The 15,210-nt window shown below is 41.3% G+C and overlaps 1 long non-coding RNA gene across 2 annotated transcripts; it reads right to left on the bottom strand.

The window, feature by feature from the left end:
• Window positions 1-2,194: 2,194 nt before the first annotated feature.
• Window positions 2,195-5,163, bottom strand: LOC310848118. 2 transcript variants are annotated; one of them, XR_014566171.1, is made up of 3 exons: window positions 4,966-5,163; window positions 3,906-4,752; window positions 2,195-2,374 (listed from the first exon to the last, which is right to left on the bottom strand). It is a non-coding gene; the product is annotated as an uncharacterized lncRNA (long non-coding RNA). The 2 variants fall into 2 exon arrangements; XR_014566172.1 differs by lacking the exon at window positions 2,195-2,374 and adding an exon at window positions 2,832-2,928 and having other exon boundaries at window positions 3,303-4,752.
• Window positions 5,164-15,210: the final 10,047 nt, after the last annotated feature.

Below are 15,210 nucleotides of genomic sequence, written 5' to 3'. Positions count from 1 at the left end.
CATTAAAATTATTTACCCAAGCAGGTTAAATGTAGGATTTTGTGGGATTTCCCTTTTTTGGTTGGCAATACTCATGTGGAACCCTTTCAAACAAGTTGAAATTACATTGACCATAGACAGAAGAGGAAGAGGAGGTTGAATTTAATCCTACCTCCTTTATGGTCAGATTTTAGCTATTCTGAAGAAGCTTCAGTTATACAGAGGCTTTGCAAATTCTCTTCTGGTTCTGTCAACTGAAGTGTTCATAGCTTAGCAAATTTGCACTCACAGAGAATATTCAGAGAACAACCACACAAAAGACTTTTTTTGGAGGGTGGAATTCATTTCATTCTATTATCTATTTTATATTTGAAATATTTGCTTCTGCACTGAGTGCTAGGGGGGAAGATTTTACAGCTCCTGCATCACAGATGTTGAATGAAGGATACCTGGAAACTTTAAAATATTTTGATAATCCTATTGAGTGGCACTTGGTTAAATCCCTGCTGATAAGATATGAAGAAATCAGATATAATTTAATCCAGGATTATCTTTATACAAATGGTTTTTAATCACACAAACCTGTTTGTGTCTCAGTCCCAAAGGAAAACATGAGGCAAAACTGAAGTTCAAGATAACAGTTTAAAGCAAACAGCAACTGCACTAGCAGAGATATGCAACTGGGAACATATTATTATTTTCTTTCAGGAAAAAAGCCAACCAACCATGGTGTAGCAAAGAGGAATTGTTTGCCAGCTAATCATGGGAAGGAAGAAATATCCACAGGACTGCCTCAAATCACACCCTTTTGTAAGCAGGCATGGGTTGTTTTTTAAAAAAAAACAAATGCAAATGAAGCTGATCCTTTCCTGATTGCCCCTAGTTTGCATCTGAAAGAGATGTGACTATAAACCACACATGTGAAAATAATGTTGGGGAGGGAAATCCTTTCACACTTCCGTAGGAGTTTAAGCTTGGAAAACCTATGCACTTGCAAGATCAATTTAGACATAATCAGGGCAGTCTTTAGCATATGCGGCGCCAGGGTGCAAAAATTCGCCCAGCGCCCCCCCATTTTTTTTGGGGGGGAGGAGGCAGGTCAAAGTTGTTCAACTTTTTTTAAGAGGGGCAGCTCAGAGTTTTTTTGCTTTTAACGGGGGGACAGCAAGAACTACAAACATAAAAAAGTAAAAAACATCTGCGATACCGCCACCTTTCCATTTTTGCAACCATGCTAAAATGAAAGACACCACTAGGGGGCACCCCTGGATATGTTGATTGTGCAGCTATTTCACAATAGAGAATGGAAATGAGCCATCGAACGCAATCACCCAGGGGTTGCGGTTAACAGCTTAGGCGGCTTCAGAGGCGGGCACCCCACAGAATTCGGCACCCTGGGGTAATGCACCCCTAGCACCCCCAGGAAAAGGCGGCCCTGTCACAAGGGCAGGGGCTACATGGGGAAGGAGGAATAATTGATAATGATCTTCCCACTTCCTCCACTGGTGTTTGGCATGAGGGCAACACTATTCATCGCAAGTCTTCTGGACCCACCCCAATGTTTGATTGTACACTTCCCAACCCTGACAACCATTGTCTAAACTGAGAGTGAATCTACACCAGAGCATTCTTCTTCTTCTTCTTCTTCTTCTTCTTCTTCTTCTTCTTCTTCTTCTTCTTCTTCTTCCTCCTATACTGCCCTTCATTCGAAGATCACAGTGCAGTTTACAATATAAAAACACAAAAATGCATACCAGAGTAGAACTAACCTCCCCAGCTTAAAAGGTCATAGATTATTTAATGAGCCAAAGGCCTGGGAGAAGAGGAATGTTTTTGCCTGGCACCTGGAGATATGTAATGAAGGCAGATTGGAACCTGCCCATTATGTTTGCTTGCTATATGTGTTTCTTGAAGACAAATTACATCTAAATCTTGTTTGAGAATTATATGTTCAATTTTATTTGTCAGGGAGTCTTGGAAACAAATGAGTGTGGTTAATTAGAAAGAAGATTTATTGCAAAAAAACCCAACAGAGTTCATGGAGCAGTGAACGCTGCTGCCCGTCCATCAGTGAAGATGTTCCTACTGAGGAGGCTTCTTCTGGTGAAACCAAAAGCAGCCCAGCCTCCTCTTGTGACGTGATCTGTCCTGAAGGATGCCTATTGGAAGGTTGGAAGGTGGTCTCTTCCAACTCTATGATTCTATGATTCTATTTGACGAGAGCAGGATCTAAGGGGGTCAGCCCCCTCCCCTTTCTCATTCCCAGACACGGAGCTTCCATCTTCGTTCCCCCTCTCCCAGCTGCAGCTGCTACGCATCTCTGTAATTTAAACTCCACTGGTTGGCTGGCAAACGGCTGTCTGCCTGCCATCAGGGCTGTTTCCAGTCGACATTCCTGAGGGTTGGGGAAAGGACTCCTGATTATACTCATCTAGTCCTGCATTTAACCCCCTCCCTTCCTGTCTGCTTTCTCCCTCTGCCTGTACTTCTTCCCTGGGAGCTGGTGTATTCATGACTTTCTTTCTTTTTCCTTTACTGTTTAGACTGTTTACGTTCCAACTCAGTACCTTTAAGTCTGCTGTTATGTTTGCTTGTGTCTTCCCCCCTAAAGTCTTGTCTAAAGTTTTGTGTTGTCTTGGTTCTCTAAATTATCTATATATCCCCCGTAGCTCTTTCCCTTGCTCCTCCTACTTCTTCTTACAGGTCCTATGAAGTGTATGGGTTGTCAAAATCTCTGCCATGTCTTAGCCAGAATTCCGGTGCCTGCTCTTCATTTACCAATCTATATCTTTTTTTTCTTGTATGTAAAGGAAATTCCTTCTGGGACTTTCCACCCAAATTTAATATTGACTCTAATCAAGACGTTTTGAAGCAAACGGGGAGGTATCTCTCTAAACATAGCCACAGGGTTTCTGTCCACCTAGTGTCTGTTTTCATAATTGTCCTGGACTATAGCGTCCTTCGGGACGCAGGTGGTGCTGTGGGTTAAAGCCTCAGCACCTAGGACTTGCCGATCGAAAGGTCGGCGGTTCGAATCCCTGCGGCGGGGTGTGCTCCCGTTGCTCGGTCCCAGCGCCTGCCAACCTAGCAGTTCGAAAGCACCTCCAGGTGCAAGTAGATAAATAGGGACCGCTTACCAGCGGGAAGGTAAACGGCGTTTCCGTGTGCGGCTCTGGCTCGCCAGAGCAGCGATGTCACGCTGGCCACGTGACCCGGAAGTGTCTCCGGACAGCGCTGGCCCCTGGCCTCTTAAGTGAGATGGGCGCACAACCCCAGAGTCTGGCAAGACTGGCCCGTACGGGCAGGGGTACCTTTACCTTTACCTATAGCGTCCTTCAATTTCTTAAGAGTTAAAAGTTACCAAACAGTCTCCAGGCTGTTTCTTAGCCTTTAGACTGGACACTGTAGCAACTGTCCATAGATCCTTTAACATACTCCTGTTCCTCTCCCAACCAATCCGCAATTGTCTTGGCTATGTATTTTTAAAGAATCTGTTCCCCCTCTGCCTCTGGAAGGCCTCTTATTCGCAAAACATTAGATTTTTGTCTAATCTCTAAGACCGCAAGACAATCCTCAAATTGATCCTGTCTGCCAGCTAAACCTCTCATACCCCCTTATTATCTCTTGTTACTCTCTAATTTCTTTGTTCTCTTTTTCAATTTTTCTGTTTTACCCAGAAATGTCCAAAGCTTCTAATTTGCTAGACGTTTCTGTGACCATTTTTGTGTTCTTCCCCAATTCCACTACAACTTTTTCATTCTGCTTTTGCATTTGTGTCAGTATCTCATTTTAAAAATCTGACAGAATATACTCTATCTTTTACTTTCTTCAGATTGTTTTACTGATGTTTTAATATTCTGTAAACCGCTTTGAGATTTTCCTTAAAAATATAAAGCCATATAGAAATTAAATACATACATACATACCTGGAATGCTAGGTTAGGAAGCACCCACATGATCCAGCTGGTGGTGCATCAGGGGAGCATCCTTAGAGCAGCAGGCACAGTGCAAAGGTTGCTTGACTTGGTCCTTTGATGCCTTGGCAGAGTTCAGAACCAAGCTTATTCACTGAAATCACGACCCAAAAATCCTCCCATGCTAATACTTTGGGAAGTTAGGGATATAGGGAAGAATAGAGGGGCATGATGGTTGCATTGGAAGTTAGCAAGGACACCACAGGGATTTGAACCCCATCCTGGGAACCAGGAGTGCCAACCACCAGTGTCTTTTGCTTTTTTTTTTTTTGGAGCAATGCAACAAGGTGAAAAGCAAAACCTGAGGGAACATTCTGCGAATGTTCTCTCAGGGAAAAAAAAACCCTTACGATGTTAAGAAGAGCTCTTTGGAGAGACCTGTGAAGAGACCAGCAGAAAAGAAAATGAGAAAAAGGAGAGGCCAATACAAAAAATATTGTCTTGAAAACAGACTAGTGAGTGGTGGAATGTGAACTTACCTAAAGCAGCACAGTCGAAATGCAGGTGACTCTCACCTCAGGTAGAGTGAACTCTGGGAAATCTGAAGAAAAGAGGAGCTGGAACAAAAGAAGAAGTGTTCTCCTACCTGCAGGTGCGCCTCATTGTGGTGACACAGAATAGGGCCTATTCTGACAACTGAGTCACCGCAACCTGAAAGAGTCTTAGCACACTGAATTGCAGATGGAACACAATAGAGATTTTCTCCCTAGCCAAGCAAGGCACACTCACCTAAATGTCCTTCAGTCATGGAATACCATTTTGACCGCCATTTTTGTTTGAAGCTGGATGAGCCATTGATCTATAGGGGCACAACAGAGAGATGAGATTCAGACTTAAACCTCTGTGTGGAAAGAAGGAAGATTGTTCACCCTTTTGTTTGTCCATCTGAGGGTGTGTCTTGCGGTTTCCCCTTTTTTGGTCTGCGATCTAGAGTCACTAGTTAGTCCCCAGCCACCTTCCACCAATCCTACAGAAAGAGATTTTTTTATTTAAAAATCCCTGCTTTTCTTACCACCATGACTTCTGGGACTCTGCTGGAAGAGTTGGCTTCAGTTGATGGTTGAGAACTCTTTGGAGAGAGACCTGTGAAGAGACCAGCAGAAAAGAAAATGAGAAAAAGGAGAGACCAATATGAAAAACATTGTCTTGAACAAAGACCACTGAGTGGTGGAATGTGAACTTACCTAAAGCAAGACATTCGAAATGCAGGAGCCTCATTGTGGTGGCACAGAATAGGGCCTCTTCTGACAACTGAGTCACCGCAACCGGAAAGAATCTAAGCACAAAGAGTTGCAGAAGGAAAACAACATAAATTTTCTTCCCAGCCAAGCAAGGAATACTCACTAAGATGTCCTTCAGGCATAATGTATACAACTATATTGCTGCTATCATTGTGATGTAGCGTTTAGGGTTTACTTGTGAGGTATCTGAGCCTGTCATCGCCTCTGAAAATACAAGAGTACTTGATAGTTACCTTCCTTCAGCTGTGATGATCGCTTCAAAGTGAGAAGTTTGTATATTTTGTGTTGTCTGAGCTGTATGCTAAATAGCTGTTCCAAGAAGACACTTAGCAAAAATCAAATAAAATCCCGAAACCTTGGTTATTACCACCAGAGAGCCACATTACGCATCACAGGTAATTTTGCCTGGCCTGTTCCATAGTTACCTTTTGAGCTCTATTTCCCATATCTTTTCATAATCTTGCTGGTTCTGTTGGAAAGGATTAGTGGAGTTGATGTTCTAGTCTGCTTCCTCATTTGATCTTCACAACAACCCTGTGAGGTAGGTTAGGCTTAGAGATGGAGAGTTTCATGGCAGAGTGAGGATTTGAACTCTAGTCTCCCAGTTCCTAATTCATCACTCTAGCCATTCTACTCTTTCAGGAACTTCCCTCAGAGAAAGCACTTTCCCACAGGATTCTGGACTTGCCATGTCTCTGAGCAGTCACTATTCAGCCGCCATCAGCAGGTCCATCCTCAAAATACTTTATTTGCCTTTTCAGCAAGTTTTTATCTTACCTTTCTTTCTCTCCTTCCAAGGCATCCTAAGTCAACATGAAAGCAGAAGGAGCGGACTTGTCCTCTCCCTTATTCTGTACTTCCTGCCCTCTCCACTTGCACATTTCTTGCTTCAGCAACAAAACCCCCCAACTTGCCTTTTAAAAGAAATGCCTTCTATTTTCCCACCTCATTTTCTCTCTGCTTTAAGCAGGCTTCATATCCATGTGCTCTTTCTTTTCATCCAAAGACTAATTAGTCTGAAAGGTAAATAAAACTTGTTTCCCCCGCTTCGCATTCCTTCATTTAGCTTCATTTTCTCTTGGCTTTTCCAGTTAAGTTTTTTAAAAATTTCCTTGATTCTCTTTAACATCTCCATCTTGGTATTTTCCTGAGTTTTCAGTTTAAATTTTGCTTGGCTAAACTCTTTTTTGGGGGACTTTCTCAAGGTCCACCATCTGTCTACAATTTACTGTCCCTCTGTTATTAAGATTAAGTCTTCTTTGATCTATTTTCCTTCGGTTTCCTTTTAATTTAAAATTTAATGCTTCTCCTAACACTTTTTAGGGACAAATACCTGATTAAGGTATATGTGCATAGTATTTGAAATCAACCACAGCAGAGATCACAGGTGAAAATTACCTGTGTCCCTTTTAAAAGTTGTAAATGATGAATTTCAGCAGTGAAATCTCTTCATTTACTCTAAAAAATAAAATCCCAATAGTTTTGAAAAGCAATCTAACCTAAACTGGTTTGTTGCCTTTTCAAACCTGTTTCATCTTCTCCAGCCTCCCTCTCCTAATCCCTCTGCCCATTAGCTCCTTCAGCTCTGACTAGTGAGAGGGTTAAAACCAGTACAATAGCCAGGGACAGGCTCACTCACTGGAATGTGGTTCGCTCCTTCCACCACCTGTTGGTCATAAGAACACATAAAAAAGTCCCTTGCAGCATTAATACAGTGGGTGTAAATGTCTTTTTTTTTTCTTTTTAAAATAATTTTTATTAAGTTTTGAAGTTTTATGTTCACCACAATAACATTGTCTCAAACAGAAAAAGAAATACAGTTCCCTGCCCGCCCCCCGCCCCCGCCCCCGCCCCCGCCCCCCACCCCGCAACTTCCCTCAACTTCCTCTTCTGGTTTTTATGTAATAACATCTCCTGCTTATTTTCATACCTTACATTCTTCCAATTGAATATCTTATTTTCTTATCATTTTCCCGTACTTATTTTTAAATTACTTCTAATATTTTTCTATTTTCCAATTATTATATCTTACTCTCTATCTTTGTTTTGTTGATTGTGTTTACTCAAACCCTGCTAGTGAGTCCACTTCTTTGTAATGTTTCTGTAGATACAACATAAATGGCTCCCAATCTTTTAAAAAGTCTCTATTGTCCTTACTCTCAGTTTTCCAGTTAGCTTCGCCATTTCAGCATATTTCATCAGGGTTTTTTTTGCCATTCTTCTTTGGTTGGTATCTTTTTGTCTTTCCATTTTTTGGGCTAGTAATGTCCTAAAAATCATTTAAAAAGATATGATTTGTGCACAAAAGTCATTTGTGCCTAGAACTGTGCCCATAAAGGGTGATCTGAATTCCAGAATATGGATAGGAACTTGATAAATCTCCACTTCTCACCAAAATATTTTCTTTGTCCTTTTGGCTGTATGCCAGAGCAGTTTTGATGCCATAGCTTCTGCCTCATAATTGCATATTGCAAACTATCTTACACTGTTGCCATCTGGTTCCAAGTTAATGAAGTTCTAGGAATTCATAAAGATTCAGAATTCACATCCTGTTTGCGCCAGCAGATTTATTCAAGTCAATGAGAGCCAGTGTGGTTAGAGTGCTGGTCTAAGACTTGGGAGACCTGGGTTCAAATCCCTATTTAGGTAAGAAGCTCACTGGGTGACTTTGGGCCAGTCACTGCCTCTCAACCTAACCCACCTCACAGAGTTGTTGTGGGGATAGAATGGGGAGAAGCTATGTATACCACCTTGAGCTCCTTGGAGGAAAGGTGGGATATAAATGTAATGAAAAAATAAAATAAAATAATAAAATAATAAAATAAAATAAAATAGGTTTTCTGGAGTAAATGAGTAGTTGATCATTATGCAGATGTACAAAGTAGAATAATCAGCATGGCAGGCTGCTTTTTATTGGAAACAATGATAAATGACCATAGCGTACATGTGTCCTAGCAGGAGGGCAAGTGAAACCATAGAATCATAGACTTGTTGGAAGGAACCTCAAAGGGCATCTAGTCCAACGCCCTGCAAGGCAGGAATATCAATGAAAACTTTCCTTTGATGGTGGTTTTGAGATGATCCCCTGCAGAAAAGGCCCATTCCTTTGGAGAAGGCATATGCAGAAGGGCCTCCGATGACGATTGCAGGATCCAGGTCAGTTCATATGAGGAAAGGTGTTCACATCCCTGTCACATGGCAGGACAGTCCTAAACAAAGATGTGCTCTCCTAAGCCCACATTCCCAGCATGTTCACACTGTTGTCTCAGTGATGTCTAAGCTAGCTTGCTTGTGTCCACAGAATGGAAGGTGGCAGGATCCCCAATGATGTTGTCTATGGGGAGCTGGCTTCATGTACCAGATCTGTTAGCAGACCTACAAATATGTCTGCAAATGTGACATGAAGGCTGGCCAAAGCAACCCTACCATGTGGGAATCCCTTGCAGATGACTGCAGCATCAGTCAGACAATCAGTCAGGCTGTGTGCTATGTGTTGGGTTTAACACAATTTATGTTACAAGGCATGTTCTAACCAATCGTATAAGCATTGGTAGTTGAACATTCTAATGGCAAGTAAGCACATGCACTTTCAACTGTCAACTGTCAACCATCAGTTCATGCTGGGCATTATTATTGTGTTGTCCAGTCAGTTTGGTTCTTGTTTTCCTATCAGTGAGCTGTTGTCACTGACAAATATTGAATAAACATAGTTGAGGAACTTATACTGCCTTGGGCTTCTGACTTTTTCCAAACATTTAACACTAAAGTGCATGCGCTTACTCGCCATTAGAACAAAACAAAAAAATTCCTTCCAGTAGCACCTTAAAGACCAACTAAGTTAGTTCTTGGTATGAGCTTTCATGTGCATGCACACTTCTTCAGATACACTGAAACAGAAGTTACCAGACCCTTCTATATAGTGAGAAGGTGGGGAGGGGTATTACTCAGAAGGGTGGTGGGAATGGGTGATTGGCAGATAGCTGTGATGAGCCATTAGAATGTTCGACTACCAACATTATACGATTGGTTAGAACGAGCCTTGTAACATAAATTGTGTTAAACCCAATACATAACACTGTGTATCCTCAGCAGTGAGCAGAGGAAGAATGAACACTGGGAGGAGCGCGGATAGAAAAAAATGCCATGGTGCATCTGCAGCAGCGCAACAGATGCTTTCATCTGCCCAGCTGCAACAAAACATGTCTCTCCTGTATCGGTCTCTACAGCCACAGCAGGAGCTGTAACCTTCCAACAGTTTGACTACAACTGCAAAGGTACATTCCTCATTGTCTCCTGAGACATATGGATGCCGACCACAATACCAGCAAAAGCAGGATGGGAATAATGATGCATGATGAGTAGCAGCTGCAAGAGACAGTGACAGAAGAATAATTGACCGAGCAACACACTCATTAGGAGGATGAGTCTAGCTGATGCATGGGAAAAAAGCACCCCGTTCAAATAGCACCTCTCTAAATAAGCTAAATAAATAGCAGCAGTTGAAGCATATCTGTTCAGCACAGGCAGCGTTTAGTGTTCATCGAGATAGACAGGTGTGTAGCTCCTGCTTTTCCCAGTGCATGGCGGGGTTAGAGGTTTGTGGCTGCATGGTATATACTTAACCTGTGTTGAGTTGCTGCAACCTGTTGAGTTTTTGGGAGGCAAATCATTGGCCAGTTGGGTTTATCCAGGAGGGGAGTCATGTGCTCCCTCTGGCTTCTTTCTGGTGGCAGTTTGTGTCAACTGGGGTTTCCAGATGCTGTTCATGGGTGGCCTGTTGAGCTTGGGGCTGGACTTATGGATGGATTATAGGATGCAGGGCAGGAGACTGTGAGGAGATGCTGTGGTCATCTTCAGATATATGGGGGGCAGTCAAATGGAGGGTGGGGCTGGCTTGTTTTCCCCTGCTCAGGAGGCTGGGACCTGAGCTAGTGGATTCAAGATGCAGGAGGCGAGATTTTGACTGGACAGTGTGAGGAATTTTCTGACAGTGGGAGCTGTTTTGACTCCTGCAAAGAGTGGTAAACTTTCCTTCCTTGGGGGTTTTTGGGTGGAAGTTGGGTGGCCACCTGTCATGTGTAGGGTGTTTGCGTTGTGGAGGGTTGGATGGATGGCCCTCAGGGACTTTTATGCTAGATCATGGTTGATTGTCATGAGAATAAACCAAGGCTCAAGTTCACATACATCTTCTCTACCCTACCACTCCCTTTACACACAAGGGGTGGATAATAACAGCACCTGCTTTTGGTCTTGAATAAACTGCAGTTTCTGTCTGAAGTTGATAAACTGCTGCTTATTTTAACTGCAGTTAGTTCAAACAAACCAGAATTATAGTTTCCTGGATTGAATCTAATCAGCACAAGGATTTCTGCTTGCACAATGGGACTTCCCCCTTCTACTCTTCCTACATGCATCACACATCTGTTCTTGGGGTTTCCCTAATCCCCTAGAAACGATTTTGGGAGGGTGTGGGGTGCATGCAGTAGGAGGAGTGGGGGGGGGGTCATGCTGATGGGATGAGGGAGTTAATTATTGCCCCTGGAACTATAACATACCTTAGGCCTACTGCCAGCAGCTCTACTGGGCTTGGGCCATCACACCATCTCCATCTTTTTTGCCGGGGTGGGGGGAGTGATTCTTGACACTTTGGCTAACAATCCAAAGATGCACCTGTTCTTTTAATCACCATGGATATGTCGGAATGTGAGTGAGTTAATATTAAGACTACATCGCCAAATGCAGTGTGTGTGTAAAATTACATTTCTTAGAAGGAAATGAAGCTTAGTCCTTTTCATTCTTCAAAAATGTTGTGATAAAAGCTTTGTGCTAGAGCGAGGATGACTCAGGTTTAAATTCCAACCCGGCCATTTAGCTTATTGCGTTATCTGTGCTAGTCACTTTCTGTCCACCTAGTCTACTTCACAGTTGTTATGAGGTTAAGTGTGTGTGTGGGAGGGAGACCCATGTATACTATACTAGCTGCTTGGATGAATGGAAGGGCTCCATACGTAATCTTATTCAATGTCTAGTTGATAAACTCTCAGTTGCTATGAGCCACAATGGCTAAGTTCTGTGCCCACTGTCAGAGTCAGTATTCATCTGAATATCAGTTTCTGATATCTGGTTGGCTGCTGTGATAATAGATCTGGACTAGATCTTGGCCTGATCTAGGAGGGCTCTTCTTATGTTCTTAATCCATCCAGTTTAATGCTTTCTCAGAATCTTGTCCCCTCTTCTGTCACTCCTGCCCAAAGACTATGTTTTCCATCTACAGCCTATCCTTCCTTCCCTCCCTCCCTCCCTCCCTCCCTCCCTCCTTCCCTCCCTCCAATTTGATCCTGTTTGACATCACTGTTATGGGATGTGTACACTTACAAACCTACACACCTTTCACATCATTTCAATAATAGGCAACCTCACAAAATCCATGAGTTCCTTAACCAATAATGCCATGTAGCACTGAACCAAGAAGTATCATATGACACTTATTTTAGGGCCAGTGCTTGGATTACACCAGCTACAGTACACACTTGTCAAGGAGCTAATTTTACAGGGTGTGCATTTTGCATATTGGGCTTCCCACAAAGATCTGCAAATATTTTTCCACACAATATATGTTAAAGAATCCCCCAATGGAGAAAATAAGGTGTGGGGAGAGGAAGTTCTTTACTGGGGAAAGTGCCAATTTAGGGGCTGGGGGTGGAGGAGATTTACTTCACTGATGTTGCAGTCTTAATTTCCTCAGAACTGGACAGTACACCTTTTTAGAAAGCCACAGATTATGTTTTGTTAAATACCTAAATAAATACTTAAAAACAAAATCTGACAAACGTTACTTCAGCTGAGCATTTTCTCAGTCACAAGACCCCTTTTGCCATATCACATTGTGGATCAGTTTCCAAGATAAAGAAAAAATAGATTTATAGCTTTGCAGTGGAATTCACCTGATAACTGTTTGTCAGCTGCTGCATATGAATTCTTTTCTGTTTGGTGACATATTGCAAGTCTGAGTGAGTCTTGTGGATCAGCTGTAATTTCTGCATCAGCCGTTAGACTTTTCTGAAGGAGAAGTTTTATATTTGGCTTTTTTCCAGAGTTAAATCGTGCGTACTTCATTCATCATATGAAACCTCTTGCATGGATGCATTTTCACAACTGTGTATAAATTATCTTGCGATAAGCCTTAATAGCTCTTTAAATCAGGTTTAAATCAGAATAAAACCTTGGATCTAATAAAGTTGTGCCCTGGGGAAAATAAATAACTTTTTGAGACAAAGAACCTATTACACCAATCTGACTGAAACAATTAGCCTTGAATAGAGCAAGTAAATCTTTAACTTTCAAGAGAAAAAGAGAGGTGTTTCATGTATTTTTTGAAGAAATATGTTTCTTCCTATGCACATTTATTAGTTTTCTATCTTAGTTATTACCCAGTCATCATTATGAATAGCTAAAAGGGAAGCCATTAACTTTTTCACCTAATGATTTTGATCACAACATTGAACATGCTGTACAAGTTCCTCCTTTTCCTTCCTTCACCATTCAGTGACATGCATCTCTTCATTGCTTATATCAATGTGCCAACCTTTTTGGGTCACAAAATGGCTCTACCAATGATGTAGTCTAACACAAAATGGCTGTCACCTCCAAAAGAGTAGAAAAAGAAAAGAACCAGGAACATAAAATGGTTGAAATATGGGTTGAAATAAAATGGTTGAAATATTTTTTTAAAAAATGTAACAAAAACTGGAAAAAACTTCATTTCCGCCCAAACATTGTTTAGTCTTAGTTGTTAACCTGGCTGTTGCTGGTGTGCTGCTGTAGTAGAGCTTCCTTCATATGACTGTATTCACAGGGCATGGGTGATTGTTTAGACCTTTGACATTTTATGTGAAGGAATATCAAAGGTTTAAATCTATCTATGGTTGGATGGCCCACTGTCTCAGTGTTATTTTACGGAGTACTAGCTAAACTGAACATTTCATTTCTGGTACCAGTAGCTTACTGAGTAGTTAGGTGTGGAGGGTGTTGTTGCATTCAGACAGCACTTTATTCTGTTTCCCCAATGTTTCCTTATCTGATCACTTTCATGTTTAATATGATCTTGACATAAAGGCCACTTTTGGAAATCTTAGTGGAAGTTTAGTGCTCATTTCCATGTTAATTGCTCCTTGAAAAAATCTGTTTGCAAACCTGTTAATCTGGAAAATAGTGGGACAAAATTGTGGGTGGTATACTTGTCATGCAGTCCCCCTCGCTGCTTTCATTGGTGAATCATGCACACATGCACATAAATAGTGTGTGTAGGGGTGTTCAATGCTTTCTACTGTTGTGTCAAACCCTATCCACTGGTATGAATGAAATTGAAAGTACATACATAGAGGTATATCCATCAAAAATATACAGTTCTATAACGCAATAGGTAATGCATGGTAAGAGGAATGTTAGAAGCTAGGACAGAAATGCTGGCATTATAACCAGGAAAACTAACACAATAGTTGCCATATCTGAATGTATCTGTTGTCTTCTCTGTTCCTGTTGCCCAAGTTCCAAAAATGAAATTTGACCCGTGGCTTCTATATCAGTGGTGGGTGGGATATTTTACTGTACATACTGCACATCCTGAATCCTGATGTCCTAAAACTCTGAGCACAATCCAGCAAATGTGCTATCAAGACTAACTGATCACAATAGGCATGCCATTTTGAATCTCTGCCTGTGATTCTAAACACTTACATGGGACATAAGTTCCATTTTTGTGAATCAGGTTGTTTGCACAAGCAAAGGGTGATTAGGTAATGTAAGTTAAAAGTTCTGTTTTTATTCATTCTGAACCCTCTTTAACTTTCATTGAGTTTCACATCCAGGACGTTAAAGAGGAAATAGATGGGTCCCTAATAGCTCATTACTGCTATAAATCTAAAAATGTGACCATTACAGAAATCCACCCACAAAATGGTGACATTTGGTTATTACCTCTAATAATACCAGGCATTTTAATGATTGATCTTAAGCCCTAAGGGTAGAGTATAACTATTTATTAAGGGACCATTAGGAAGTTATGAAATAAATGAACTTATAAAAAGGCTCTTTCAGGGCCAACAATAACAGAAATGAGTGATATATTACCAGAAGCTATATTATTATTTTGATAAGGCACCATTATAATTTTACAAGTTAATGTGACATATTCCCTTGAAAAGATAAATGTTTCCATTTATTTTGATAAAAAGTAACGTAAAATGTGGAAGCAATGACTGTCTAGTCTTCTCAGTCAAGAATTAAATATGACAAATAGAATTGTTGCTAAAAGATACCAAATGTTAAAAGACGACAACCTTTTAAGTGCCTCTGCATGGATGCACCGCCCCTTGTTAAAGTCCTCAGTTTGTACACATTAGTTATAGGAAGAATGCCAGACACCTGTTAAAACAAATGGTCGCTTCATTGTATTTAGACAACTTTATATACCTCTTAATTACAATTGTCTCTAAGCAGTATACAAGCAACTTAGTATAATAAAGATAAAAACTTTAGAATTCAGTTTAAAGCCTTCTGAAATAAAGTGAGTATCCAGCAGGCATTGCGAATTCAGTGGGGAGGTTAGCTGAGCAGAATCCTTGTATTTCTTGCATCTAGCACAGCCTCTTCCCCTCCCATCTGCCAGCACACCACAACATGGTCCCTAAGCCTGTGCCTAAGAAACAGACCCTCTTTAAGTTCCAGTGTTTCAGAAGTGTCAGATCTGGAGGAACAAACTGGACATTAATCAAAATGTATCACTTGGCATTTTCCCAAATGATACATTGAGTTTTAAGTCCTATCTTGACCCTGAGAAAGACAGCAAGCTACCTGTAGGGTTACTAAGATCACTGTTGGAACACTATCTCCATACTTTGGGTTTGTTGTATCCAATGCTACTCAGGCAGAGGGTCAATGACTGGCCATTGCCTGGTAATCACACCTTCATAGCCCTTCTCCCCAGGCAAGTGATTTCTTGGTTTATCCTGCATTTT

This window comes from Podarcis gaigeae (assembly GCF_964106915.1).
Source record: "Podarcis gaigeae genome assembly, chromosome: 7".
Taxonomy (NCBI): domain Eukaryota; kingdom Metazoa; phylum Chordata; class Lepidosauria; order Squamata; family Lacertidae; genus Podarcis; species Podarcis gaigeae.
The sequence above is the reverse complement of the archived record's forward strand: the minus strand, read 5'-3'. Positions and strand labels throughout refer to the sequence as shown.